This window comes from Euprymna scolopes, chromosome 1 (assembly GCF_053919585.1).
Source record: "Euprymna scolopes isolate OS-2025 chromosome 1, ASM5391958v1, whole genome shotgun sequence".
NCBI classification, from domain to species: domain Eukaryota; kingdom Metazoa; phylum Mollusca; class Cephalopoda; order Sepiida; family Sepiolidae; genus Euprymna; species Euprymna scolopes.
The window spans coordinates 66,965,531-66,980,292 of NC_136482.1; the positions used below are offsets into that span (position 1 = coordinate 66,965,531).

At 36.4% G+C, this 14,762-nt stretch overlaps 1 long non-coding RNA gene and 1 pseudogene across 1 annotated transcript in view; both read left to right on the forward strand.

Annotated features, from left to right (window-relative positions):
* The window catches only part of LOC145301511 (uncharacterized), a 2,019,466-nt gene that overhangs the window by 1,471,651 nt on the left and 533,053 nt on the right, over window positions 1-14,762 (forward strand). The gene's annotated exons all lie outside the window — the stretch shown is intronic.
* Window positions 14,349-14,465, forward strand: LOC145283902 (5S ribosomal RNA; annotated as a pseudogene).

The following is a 14,762-nucleotide window of genomic DNA, read 5'->3' on the forward strand; positions in this document are numbered from 1 at the left end:
AATTTGTGTAGCGAAGAATATCCAATATATCCTCAATTTAATTTAATATAGTAATAAATATAAGTTTTTCGATAGACCAACAATTTCCTTCATCGTTTGTTTCGACATTTACTGTTCTATTCTATATATTTTAGAATTAAATGACCTAAATATGATTTTTACACTTTGGTATACGAAGACAAACGCACGCAGAAATAGTGGCCCAAAAGAATACATGAACATACACGACACAGTGGAAAATGTAGTACACTGGGAATTATGCAAACAAATGCATCTCGAACGCACAGACCAGCGGTACAAACATAAGCCAGCAACAGTACTTGAAAACAGGAATAACAAAGTCATATTGGACATGGACTTACAAACTAATACATCTATCCAAGCAAGAAGACCGGGTATTGTAATGATTCACAAGAAAGAAAAGTCAGCCCAAATGGTAGACTTTACTGTTCCAGCTGACCACAGGATGAATATCAAAGAAAAGGGGAAACGGAGCAAATACACGGAACTATCCAGAGAGTTGAAAGGGATACGGATGATGAAGAAAATAAAATGATATCTTAATAGAAGAAGCACGAGAAACAATCCCGAAAAAATTAACAAAAGAATGGGAGAAATCGGAATCAAGGGAATGAGTGGAAAATACAACGAACACCAATAATGAAAACAGCTGAAATATTAAGGGCAACCTTTGAATGTGGAGACTAACACGCGCAAACCACAAACACAGACCAGACAAACTGCTATAAAGACAAAACATGAAACGCTACATGGAACCAAGAATATTGAAGCTGCATACCAAGACCAATTGCCGCTGCCAACAAATAATCAATGGCAAGCAGCTGTTGCAATAAAGTTGATTTATTTGTAAATGTTATCGAAAGAGGTGGGGAGTAATAGAAAATCTACGGAAAATTTGTTATCACTCAGCATCCATGAGAACACCACAGGCTATGTGAAAGCTCATTGTGCACCAATAATAATAATAATACGAAGAAGAAGAAGAAAAGGTTAAGAAAAAATAGATACAGAAATAGCTACACGAGCGACTCATGAGGATGACAAGAAAAAGATTCATACACACACTTGGACATGGCTACGTAACTGAAACTTTTACAGAAAAACTGCACCTCTCATAACCACCACAAAATATAACGCGATAAGAGCAAAGTATATCACAGATGGGATCGACAATGCACAATAAAGCAGCAAATGCAGACTGTGGATAATAAGACGAAACGATCAACTACCTATTAAGTAATTGTAGAAAACTACAAACCCTCTTCTTGATCTTCATCAATGATCTCGAAAATTACATTCTAAGATCAGTCGTAGAAATTTATGCAAGCGACAGGGTAATCTATGGCGACACACCAAAGACCAGCAATGACCAAGATCTTTCTGACTTTCTTTTAAACTTGGAAACGTGATGCAACGGAGAAAAAGCTTGTGGGTTAATTTAATGCATCGAAAACCAAACTTCCTTCTTTTCATATTAAACTCTCTGATCCCCACAACGCCCCAATTGAAATGAATGCCTTCGTTTTGAGGAAATCCCATATCTTCATAAGCTCCTTGGTCTAACCTTTACTCCTGATGTGAAATGAACCATATAAATGAAATGTTATCAAGAGTGCTGGAAAAATGGTTGAATCACTCTGCCGCTTCTGTAAGTATCCCACTGTCGATGCAATTCTCTATCTGTATAAGTACTAGGTACGACCAAAAATAGAATAATGTTTCCACATCTTGGCATCGTGCCCTATCCTGGCATCATGGAGTTCAAAAGCGGCTTCCAAAGACAGTAGGTGATACCATTTATCTTGCAACCTGTTTCCCACAGAAAATACGTCGCTAACCTGTCTCTATCGATTTTTTCATGGCAAGTGCTCGACTGAACTCCAAGCTATGGTCCCCCCTTGTGAAGCCTTCGCAAAAATATTCGACTAGTAACTATTATATATGATTTTCCTCTCTCTCTCTCTCTCTCTCTCTCTCTCTCTCTATCTGTGTCTAAATCTAAACGAAGATTCCAAGAAAAAAGATTCTTTCCCAGAACATCCCACCTTTGGAACACTGTTCTACCAGCTTGCTTCCTGGTTGATTACAACATGGTCGCATTCCTATCCAATATGAACAAGATTCTGTTAAGCCGTCTTAACAAATAATAAAATTCTACCCAATTTATATCATTAGACATTACTACACTACCACATTACAGTCATTAACCCTTATCTCTGAGTGGCTCTCATGCCTTGATAATCGGTGACTGCCAAGTAAAAAAAAACTAGCCTAAAAAGTATATACAAATATGCACAATGAAGTGATGCAGACAGTACACCGGTAATAATGCGAACAAATACATTTTGACCGCCCAAGCCCATAGTAAAAGCACAAACCAGCAGCTTAAAAACAGAAATAAAAAAAATCGTATGGAACATGGACGTACAACCAGAAAAAAACAATCAAATTAACAAAACTGGATGTTGTGAAAGTGAACAAGAAGGACAAATCTTGCCCGATCGTAGATTCTGCCGTTCTATCGTACTGAATAGCAAGGAGAACCGAAGGAAATGCACGGACCTAGCCAAAGAGTTGAAACAGATATGGAAGATGAATAATGTCAACAGCAATAATAATGGGCGCAATAAGAACAATTCCGTCAAACTTCTGAAATAGAATGTGCGATATTTACATCAGGGATGCCTAAAAAGATGCAATGGAAGACAATAATAATAACAGCTGAAATATGAGGGAAATTCCTTTGATGTGGCAACTAATACATATGAGCTAGTACCATTAACGGACGGAGACAAACTGAAACAGAAATAAGACAAAAAGATACATGAAATCTAGCAAACTAAAACCTTCTAATTTTAAGTTTTACACCCCTGTAAAACTATAGTGTCACCATTAACGTGCACCATACCAAATAGTTGTAAAAAAGATGAAATGCTGAGGGGAGAAAGCACTAACAGCCTCCGCCCCCTGGAGTAGGACGAAGAGGACCAGGAATTTGGAAGCGGTTTATTGCACTCTTAATTCAAGTGACCTCTAATGGTTCTTGCCAGCGATAAATCAATAATGAACGGCTGTTGCTATAAGGCAAATTTATTTGAAAGATTTTCTAACGGGATATAAAATACTTGAAGTATGGAGAGACTTGTTATTTAGATTCTTGGAAACATCACAGATCAATGACAAGAAATCGTTGATGACTCGTTTGAAATCTGCGTAGTATTTTACCTTATCTCTCTCCTTTCTCACTGTCTCCATCTCTGTATATATATATATATATATATATATATATATATATATATATTGAAGTAGTTACACGTCTCGTAATATTAATAAAACTCTACATATTGTAATTAAACTGCTGAAAAAATACAAAGTAGGAGTTAATGTCATTCCTCTGTAGATACTAGCCCATATTCGACCAGATAAATCATAAAAGATAAAATGGAAATAAGTAAAAAAGAAAACATAGAAAGGTAGAAAATAGTAAGAACGAAAATCTTAAACAAAAAAAACTAATAAGAATAATGAAATGAAAAATGGATAAAATAGGAACACATCAAAGGAAGGCAAATGTAATAAAATAAGATCAATGAATAGATAAATATGAATCACACTGTTAAATCGCAAATAGAAAAATGATCAGCCTAAAAGAAATAAACGCAGAACGCGTCATCAAGGACATTCATACTTAACTCTAAAGTTGTGGAGATTGCTTCAACTACCATCTATACCACTAAAACTGTGTTCATATTTATTCACCTTAAGGACACAAATAATGTCAAAAACTACCTAACAATATTTTACCAAATTAGGCACGTCGCATCATTATGACTAAAGCCTTGTTATAGTTAGGATGCAACTAGAGTGACCTTCCCTGGACAGAAAGGTAACCAGAGTAAAGTCCTCTTATGCCTATAAAATACCGAATACAGGTGCGGCCATTAACATTTTGTATCGAGCTCACGAGAGTCGAAAGAGTACAACATCCCGTTATACGGAACTCTTAAATAGCTCTACGGACAGATTTTTACTGTAAGGCGTGAAAAGTTGGACAGCAGCATTGGACATATGGTATACATACTGTCAGAATACCATGGAACAAGAAAAAGTTGTTTTCATTTAGTAAACTCGTTGGAAAAAACATTTTATCACCTGGGCGCGATACAAATGCATATGTGAATTAGAAGATCCAGCCGTAATCCGGAACAAACTACGGTAGACATGTACACCGGGAACAAACAGGTCATTGTTTCAACTTATTCAACAAGGCCGAAATAGGCTCAACTTTGCCCGAGAGGATTGATTTCTTTATAAGAAACGACGGGTGACCGTGCGAGGATTGTAAAAGGAAGTCCATCGACAAAATTTCCACTCCATGAAACAGAACGAGGGTGAGTCGGTAATGTTTTTATTTGTTTGTTTGGTTTTTTTTGTAGGTTACGTGGCTAAGCCGATCTTTTTGTGAATTTCGTATTCAGTGTCCGAACGAACCGACTTTTTGGCAGCAAGTTAAGTATTCAGACGATATGGTTGCTGGACAGGTGATAGCGGGGTCGCATGATACTGAACGCCAGAGAAAGATACTGGTGGAGGTAGCTCCGCTTACTACATTAGATCAGAAGTTCTCAGGATAGTCTGCCTGGAGGCAACAGACAAGTCAATACTCTATTTTAACGATGCCAGTCACACTCTGGCGTTGTCGGGTGAACAAAGGTCGAACCGTGAACATCACGAACAGGATACAAAAGTTCCATTGACTCCACGATATACTAAGCGTTGTAACGGTTGGGGTAAGACGCCACACCCAGAAGTATCATGGAAACGAAAAGATTGTTCAACAGATCAACTCAAGTGCCACTTTTGTGCATGTGGGGGGGCACGTATCAACAGTATGTCGTAAATTTTAGGAGTCCAGAACGGAAGTCATAAGCAGAGTGTCGAGAAGTGCTTACAAATAGTATCTCGGATAAATGTTATCCCCGCAGACTCGATGAGAAAACGTTGACAAATATTACTGGAATTGTATCCTGGTGTGGACTCGTGAAACACATGCCGTATGCCTTCTCACAAGCAGAAGTTATGGCTCCTATTCCGAGAGTTGTTAAAGACAAAGAACAGAAAGTTCTGTTGGGATGAAACACTGAAACACAGGTTCCAGGAATCAAAGAGAATGAGAGTGAAAACTATTGAGAAATGTATCTAAACGGTCGAAATAAACAAGATAATAGGATTTGCAACCGACTATAGGAAAACAGGGGTATCGTACTTCCTATCTTAGAAACACTGCATATGGGAGGATGAATTGAACATGAGTTGGGGAGATGGTCCTTGAAAACTAATTCTTGGCGGGATTCCGAGACGTGGAATCACGATACGCACCGATCGAAGAAGCTTTAACTCTGGTCGACGGGCTAGACTCGTGCTGAATGTTCATACTCGCATGGCCAAAGTTGCTGATAACAGTGGATAACTTACCACTAATAATTATATTTTCAAACCAAGCCTAAGAGACTATTAAAAAGCCTTACTTATTATATTTCAATGAAAAGTCACTGATGTAGAAATTTGAGATAAAACATTGATCTGGAAAACTCAATTTAGCCCCTGACTGTGAATCTTGATATCCAGCAGGTAACTCACTAAAAGACCAACACCAAACGATTGGCATTGCAGTAAAAGACTTTTCACATTGCCGTGTGAGATTGGCCCTAAACATGGGGAAGAATTGTGGGTGCGGAGAGATCTAAATAAAAATGGCTTACCTCAGTTATGCAACAATATCTCTTGCATGGTTCGAGTCTTCTGGTATCTTCCTGAAGAGGTATAATGCCTAAAAGGAGTTACCACCAAAAGCGATAAAATTCTGATACCCCGACAACTTCGCGTAAGTGTTAGAATCCATTCACTCCGATTATCAAGGTGCCCGGGTTTAGAGGCTTACATCAGGCAAACTATATCCCCGGACCGCACGTGCAACACAATCGCCCCATCTCTACCTAAGGGAGCATTAAAGTAATCAACGGAGCGTGAAATTCCATTCCAACAAGTAATGGTCTATTTCCTCGATATACAAGTGAAAACTCTATGGTGTCCGTGGCTCTGTGGAAGAGCGGTATGTGATTCCTATAAAACTATTTTCTGTACTTACAGTGCACCCGAGGGAGTTATTTCAGATAATGTGCCACCGTTTGTGTCCCAGGAGAACGACGCCTTTTTAAGAAACTGGACTATATGGAACACGTCCTCATCGGCGTATTATGCTCAAAGTAACTGTAGCGCGGAGTTGGTCGTTAAAATCGCAAAGCACATATTAGCCGACAACACGGAAAATTATGGACGCCTATACCACCATCGGGATGCTCGAGCATTATTAATCCATTGAAACACTCCTGTCCCAGACCTTGAAATGTTCCCAGCCGCAATGCTATATGGTCGGGTCATTAAAAATCACCTTCCCATCATACGGTATGAATACCAAACCAGGAAAAAGTGGAGAGAAATAACGAATTAAGAGAGATGGCAATGGTATAAAGGCATATGCGGCACAAACAGTTCTACGATCAGAATTTTCGTCCACTCTGAGAACTCCAAGATGGATATTTTTTCCAGATCCAGAACGAGGGCTGTAATTGCCCACGTCGATGGACGAAGACTGGAAAGATCGTTGAGATACAGGAGAACCGAGTGTACAGTGTGAATAGATGGAAGCATACACACTTATGGATGGTCCACATTTCGCCACACCAAGGACTTCGAACCCGTCTATAAACCGTGATTCCCTACAGGAACAACTTCCTGAGTAAGCAATAATCGTTGAACGAGACATTAACATGGAATTGCCTAGTGAGCATGAAAAAGAAATGGAAGTTGTGTACACCACATGAGAATGTACAAACTCAGGCAGTTCTCTTTCGTTAAGGAAACCTTCATGTCGGAAAGCTAGAGTACAAAGGAATTTATCACCACAAATGCGCGGAAAGTAACACAAATTTTTTACTACGTCTGAAAATGACCACAACATTTCATCTTATAATCATAAGGCGGGGGAGGGTGCAGGGGTTATCTGTCTCTGACAATAAGAGGCAACCAGAGTGATCATACTTTAACAGAAAAGACACCAAAGTTACGTCCACTGATTTTGAGCCGTACAGAGCACGGGCGCGGCCATTCGCATTACGGATCGAGTTCACCACGAGCCGGAAGGATACAATATCCCCTTGGAAGGAAATCTTACAATATCGTGATGGAAATATTAATCGTGTTGTTCGTCCATTTATGAATAGCATAGTTATTGAAAAAGACGAAATGTGAAATCAAATAATCAGAGTGTAAAAAAGAACTATAGTCGAATAGAATTGAAAATATAAGGGGGGTATTTGCAAGGTAGAAGAAAAAACGAATTAAGAAATTAAAAAAAAAACGTGCAAACAAAAACAAGTGACATATGTAAGAAAGTAAGTGATTCACCTGAAAAAGAAACAATTAATACTAAAAACCAAAATCTACACATACAAAAGAAAATAATACAGATATAAACAAAATGAGAAAAGTAAAAATAAAATAGTTTACTACGAAAATAAAATAGATAGAACAAAACTAAATTCTGTGAAACAGACGTAGTAATACCTGTAAATCAAAATAATACGAAATTCAAAGGAATAACCCTATTTAAAATGGACAAATGAATTAAGTCAGTACCCAGAATTTCCATTGAACGAAGAAAAGAGAAAGTGAATATAAGCGTGTCTTTGCCCTTTCTGGCGTTCGTTTTCATTTATGCCAAACATGGCGTTCCGCAAACTGATTGAAAGGTTGGATTTCCATTTTTATATTTGATTGACATTAATCTTTTGGTGTTCAAACACGGCCTGCCAATAAGCATTTTGTCAATCAGGCGTCAATTTTATTGAATTACCATCTACAATCCGCATCGATGAAAAAGGCTGAAGATGAAATGAAAATGTAACAGAAATATTAGACTATCGATCATAGGTACAGTTACATGACTTATTATCCGAGTAAATATTAATATCAATAAGAAACGCACTGACATTTTTAACCTAACGCACTTTTGATAACTTTCATAGCATTGCATATTTACATCTATATATGTATATATATATATATATATATATATATACATATATATATATATATATATATATATATATATATATATATATATATAAACATGTGTATGGCCTAATGGAATGTTTTCGGCGATAATCGTCCTTCATCAAAACTGCCGTAGAGATAAGTTCTGAATTGTAAAGAATTTGATTTAAGACCATTTCGTTTAGAGTTCTTTTTGGAAATTAAGTATTTGTCTTTTAACTTGAATTTCACAATCATGATTTGACACGTGTTCCTAATGTTGTATGAGATCCAAGTCAACTGATTTCACAAATGTGAAACACTTTTCTAATAATGAGGCACAACTTATCAAAGTAAAATCCACTCGAGGATAAGTATTCATGAGAAACATACATAAATAGTTTAATCAACATAAATGCAAAACAACAACATTTTATAAAACAACGCTTGTTGCATTACAAATGTGATGGCTAATGCATTAAGTAGGGAACAGTTGTAAGGCTGTTCAAACATGTTTACTTAAAGAGTAAGCTACAAAATTATCATATTTCATAATTGTGCATTAATATACTGTGAAAGCAAAACTAAGACTTAAAAAAGGGTGTTGATGACGACAAAAAGTCTATTTCATTTTACGTTACAGTTTTTCCATGTCCAGTCGAACAATTTCAAACCTTATATCGTTTGAAATTTTTTCCCAAACCAACATTTCTTCAGACTTTATGAATAAACACACATTTGACAATCGAGCATTTTTGAAGAGAAAGAAAAAATGAAAAATTCCCTTAACGGGAAAAGCATGTGAGAAACATTTAGCTTTGCTGTAGCTACGGAAAAGCCCATTTAAATATTAATATATCGCCTAATTTTCGTATCCTTATTTAAGAACAGAGTCATGAGCAGTTTTCACAGAAAATCCTAAGCCATTAATTTTTTTTATATATATCCCATTCGTTGAGATCCTGAATTAGATCTCGTTATTTCTTTACTTCCTATTAATTATTTTTTTTATAAAAAGAGTTTTTTAATTTTTATTTCTATATTATAGTATGGCCGTAACAGCCTTGCAATAGCATTACGGTTTATTTTAGTTTTCGTATAAGGGGAAGAAAAATTGTTAGCGAAATAAACAGAAAGTCACGTTAAAGGTTTTAACATAGTACTTGCTGGTAGCTGCATAGCTTAAAATTTAAAGTTTTATGTTTTGTGGTCACAAAACTTGTAAAAAAATAAGATGTAAATATATATATATATATATATATATATATATATATATATATATATATATATATATATATATACGTTCCGTCACAAGATAATTGGCGATTATAAAATGTCGGAAAATATCTCCTACCCATCTTCTTTCATGATAAAATGTTATGTTACTGTTTTTCTTTTTCGACTGTTCTAGAGTACATTTCTTCCTTTCATATGTTTACGTTAACTAATCTAGCCAGTATTTTGTATAAATATAGAATCACTAGACTAAATATCTTTGAAAAATATTATCATACAAATATTTTATTAAGCATTAGTACATCTTTTTTTAATTGTTTTTTTTCTTAACTTCGGGGAGTAAAATCGAGAAATAAGAGAAAGTGTTTGCCGTAATTAGAAATATATTATGGCTCCTGTTGTTATTAAGAGGTTCGCCAAATGTTTCGCGCTGTAAAATGTAGAATAGCGTTTCATTTTTCGAATATTTTATATTAATCTTAGATAATTTGAAATATTTTGTATAGTGTTTTCGACAAAAATTCAGACTGGCGTAATTGTGCGCTTAATCGATTTAAACAATAAAATGTTTCTTACGAATACGAATACTATTAAGCATTGACTTTTTTGTGGTTTTCACCCAGATTGAGTTGATCGCATTCCTCCCATACAACACACATCGTCTTTCTACGGAAATTAGGTACGTCAATCCATAACGACCCATATACTTATGGGCAGCCAGTGTCGGAACCAGCGGCGAACACCGCATACTTGTTGCCCGGAGGTAGGATTGGTGTCGCGTTTGATGTTGTGTAACTACGTTTTAGTTGGATGAACTCTTCTGTGTTGTGGCGTACGGCGTTTCTAACCCAAACAATTATCCTCTTTAAAAACAGTCAGTAAAGGGGAATGATTCTACATCGCGTGCAGATATTTGTATAAGAGTCAACATAGTGCCAGCGGACCTGTAGAATTCGGCCTAGGAATTTTAGGTCAGACTCTACTAAACTATTGAGCTCTGCAGCTCGAATCAGCCATTCTTCTAGCAGTAGAGAAAGACCATCACAGACAAACGCACTTAAACGCCACACATTATATTGTGATCTCTGGACTAAACTAAGGGATTAATCGGACCTCGATGCCATCCTACCTCTTACCTGTTACTAAGTATTAAATATCTTCCTTGTATTTTGAAGTCAGAATTGTTATTTAATGTACTAAAATTATGGCGCAATTTCATAAAATGCAACATGTCTATTGTCAAATTGGTATACGCATTTTTTTTTTTTAGGAAAATATGCTTGTTGTCAACAAGTATAGCAAAAACACGTTATATTCTGTAGGTGCCTTTGTATTTATGAATCTTGTCATATTAAGAGTCGGTGAGACAATAAAGGATACTAGTCGAAGAGATCGATCGTCAATAGAGCAATGACCGCATCTACAAGAGAATTGAAAACAATAGAGTGTACGGGAAAAGGAATGTTTAAATAAATCGTTAAAGAAGAGAGTTCAGTAAGTATTTGCCTCCATAAGCACTGAAGACGAACATGCCGTAGTCAGTTGGTAAACATAGTCGTGCATCTACAATAAAAATAGCGAAGATAGGAAAGCAACATGTGAAATATACTGTACTGACTAGAAGAGATAATCCCACTAGATCGCAGATCCGAATTTAATGTGTGCATGCATAATTTTTAACGTTTATATATGGATTTTGTTAGGGGGTCTTCTTTTATATGAGTGTCATTATGATTCGACGTCAGTTCGTCTCTACAGCCTTGTCAATACATGAGTTTATCTTTCCGGAGCCTACGTATAGTATATCAAATGCATGTACTTGCGTGTATCTACAAGTCTGCGCTTGTACGAGTGTAAAGGTTTAAATATGAATATGCGTGTGTTTAATGTCTATAGTCCTATTATTGCTTTAAATAATATTTCTTTCAGGATTGGTTCTCGACGGCATTTATGAATCGAATGACAATAACTGTCATTTTTATCGATTCCCTCTCTCACGTTACCTCTAGATCACATACCCCCTCGCTTTACCTGTCGCATATGCACAGTGAGCCATCTTATCTGAATCCGCATTTGACAAAATGTGTTCTCTCGTAACGCAAAAGCAATATTAAGCACATATTGCTTCTCTTAAGAGCGCGACGTGAATTATTGTTCGTATCAGCGGCGAAGAGGCGAACACTTCTCGTAATCGCCGTTGTTATTATTTTTATTACCGTCTTTGCCCTTATCGATTGAGAATACGTACAGGTGAATTTCATCGTAATTATGTCGCCACAAAACCTACCTTTTTATTCGAAGACTTTATTGTGACCAGTAACGCTAAATGCGTACATAAAGATCGAATAAATAATCGAGCTTCTGTCCCGTAAGAAAAATGCACGGAAAATCAGACAGGGGAACAATCAATTTCCGGGAAAAGATCGCCGAATACAAGCGACCTACGAGAGTTTAGTTGACTTTTATTTGAATTACTTTACCCTCTGTACGACACATGACATATTTATGGCACAATCTGTTATTTACTGTATACAGATTCTTTTATACAGAATGGTATATAGAGACAGATAGATCGATAGATAGACAAACAACGAAAAATAGTGATAGTAAAATAAAAATGATATACAATTAAAAGATGGTTACTGAGAGAATTATAATACCAATACCTATCAATGTATGCTGACATTATTGTACAAATCAGAATATAATTTAGCGCGCGAAGTAAGCTTTCATTCTCTTTTTCACTCTCTGTATCTCTTTCTTCTCTCTCTCTCTCTCTCTCTCTCTCCCTATATATATATATATATATATATATATATATTGTTTGTCACAAATAAGTATCCACTGACGTGTTTCGTCGTTTAGGGCTCATCAGAGTGGCTAAGATTTGAAATCGGGACCCCACGGTAGATGAGTCTAACCTTTTTATCTGCTGGTCCATCTCGCCGACTGTACCGATATACCTCAATTTGCTTATATGTTATTTGTTTTTGTTTTTGCTGTACGTTTTGAATTAATTCAATTATTTACGAACGTGCATTTTACCTAAATGCGAGTTGGGAATAATTTCCCCTTTAACCAATTTGGTACCACCAAATGGGCAGCGGCATATTAGGTTTTTTGAAATATAATCATCCACTGACACGTATTTCGTCCTCTACGACTCATCAGAGTGGCTGAATCTAGCGAGATTCGAAATCGGGACCCCACTGTAAATAGCCTAACCTATTTATCCGCTGGTTCACCTAGCCGACTGTTTTGATATATCGCAATTTGCTTATATGGTATTTGTTTGTATTTTTGCGAAACGTTTTGAATGAATTCAATTATTTACCGTAATTTTATCCTGCGATCTTGATTAAAATCTGTAATTCGTTTGAAAATATGTCGAGTATGTAAAACAGTTCTAGGTTATTGTTCAAAGAAGGATTTAGGGTCCGACCAATGATTTGGTGTTTGTTGACATAAAAAATAAGATGGAACATGTCAACACACTTTTGAAAATACAGCAATAATCTAAGGAGAGATGTATCTTAGGATTAAATATTTAGTAGAACAGGGCATTCAAGTTCCGAAAATAATGATAGCTATGCCTATTTATGAATGACAGAAAAGGGTTTGATTTGATACCATTCAGAATATGAATTGATAAAAAGAGTCATTAAATTATAGTATAAGTTTAATCGGAAACGAGCAATAATAAAGATCAATCAGACTGTGCGCGCGAAAGATAGCAAAACGGTGATGTGGAGGTATGTGAAAGAGACCGGTTTTTTAAGGATGGAAGAAATTAAATAGAAATGGTGTGGGGGTGATTGTGTTATGTAATAGTCCGAACACAATAAAGTGTTGATCTATTCTATTTAGTTACATATTTCTGCATCTATCAATCTCTTTATATCTATCTATCTATCTATCTAACTGGAGAGATGGACATGAGATGAATATGAAGAATATTTATGAGATCTGTCAAAATATGGTAAATCATATTGTAGAGAAACTTACAGGAAGGGCTGGTCAGCTGATCGGATCTGCGAGTGAGTTATGTGATCAGGTTAGCTGGAGATCAGAGAGTTGGAATTTGGACGAAGAGAAGAGCGGTCGATTTAACATGTCGTCCCCCACCCCTTCACTGGGGTGAGAGCTGCCGTGTGTGAAAATAGATACCTATAAGTAAACCACGCAAGCAAAGATATTCACTTTCCATTTTTCTGCGATCGACACCTGGAAAGAGAATACAAACTATATAAAACCAATCAGTGTTCTCGGAAGTGATTTAATATTCGTCCAACGAGGTTCCAGCCTTTCCTCCAAGAAGAAAATGAATTCCAGGCTGACAAGATCAACAGCGCATGAAGTTAGATATGAATATATCATAAATAGACAGCAACAATATAATTCCACGGTTCAAATAGTGCAGAAGCAACGACAAACATTTAGTTAAACGTATACCACTCAGGATGAACCCTTCGTCTCAAGTACGCATATCACCATTTAGACGATTATACAACATACACCGTTTTGGTGACTTTTATGATACCGATAATATAAATTGTAAATTATAGTGATATGACAGTATAAGAAAAATGTTGCAAAAAAGGACAGCACGTGATCTGATGTGATGTATTAACGAAAGGGGCGGTGGAATAAAACGAGAAGAGTTCAAACAGGCGTACTATAAGGAAGTGAGAGGGGGGTAAGCTAAGAAATGGGAAATACGCAAGAGATTTCGATGGAAGAGGACAGACAAGTAGAGTGCGGCGTATTAAGAATGTTATTTATAGAGTAAACTGCCAGGTGAAGTGAAAACATTTAATGGCAGCTATAAGAATCAAAATGTATATAGATACATATAAGATGGCAATTAAACAGGACGGAGTATAGGAAGGTTAAAATATGCCTGGCTATATCGCATCAAAAGGGGTCGATATAAAATTATGAGACAGGACAATAAAGGGTGAGCTGTCTTATAAAGAGGGGCATATACATATAGAATCAAGTACGACACAATCACGTTGACACACCGGTTCTCGCCAGATCACCGAAGTTAAGCAACGTTGAGCCTGGCCAGTACCAGATTGGTGACCATTTGGGAAGACTAGGCGTTGTATGTAACTTCTGGGAAGGTTGGGCGTGGAGCAAACATCCTCGCGCCGTAAAAGAACTCACTCGATACAAAAGCATTTATAAAAGTTATTGATAGACTATGCCCCTTAGGGGCTCAAGGCTATGGATGGATGTGCATATAAATCTTTACTTTTAATTCACTGTTTTATTAATTATGTAAATGGTTTTCTCGTGGAAAAATGTGTCGATTCTATTTGGCAAGTAAATTTGAAATAGAGCATAAATAGATCATAAATTCTAATTTCTTTCCCCCCGTCCGTTCACACGTTACTACTTATAAAAGA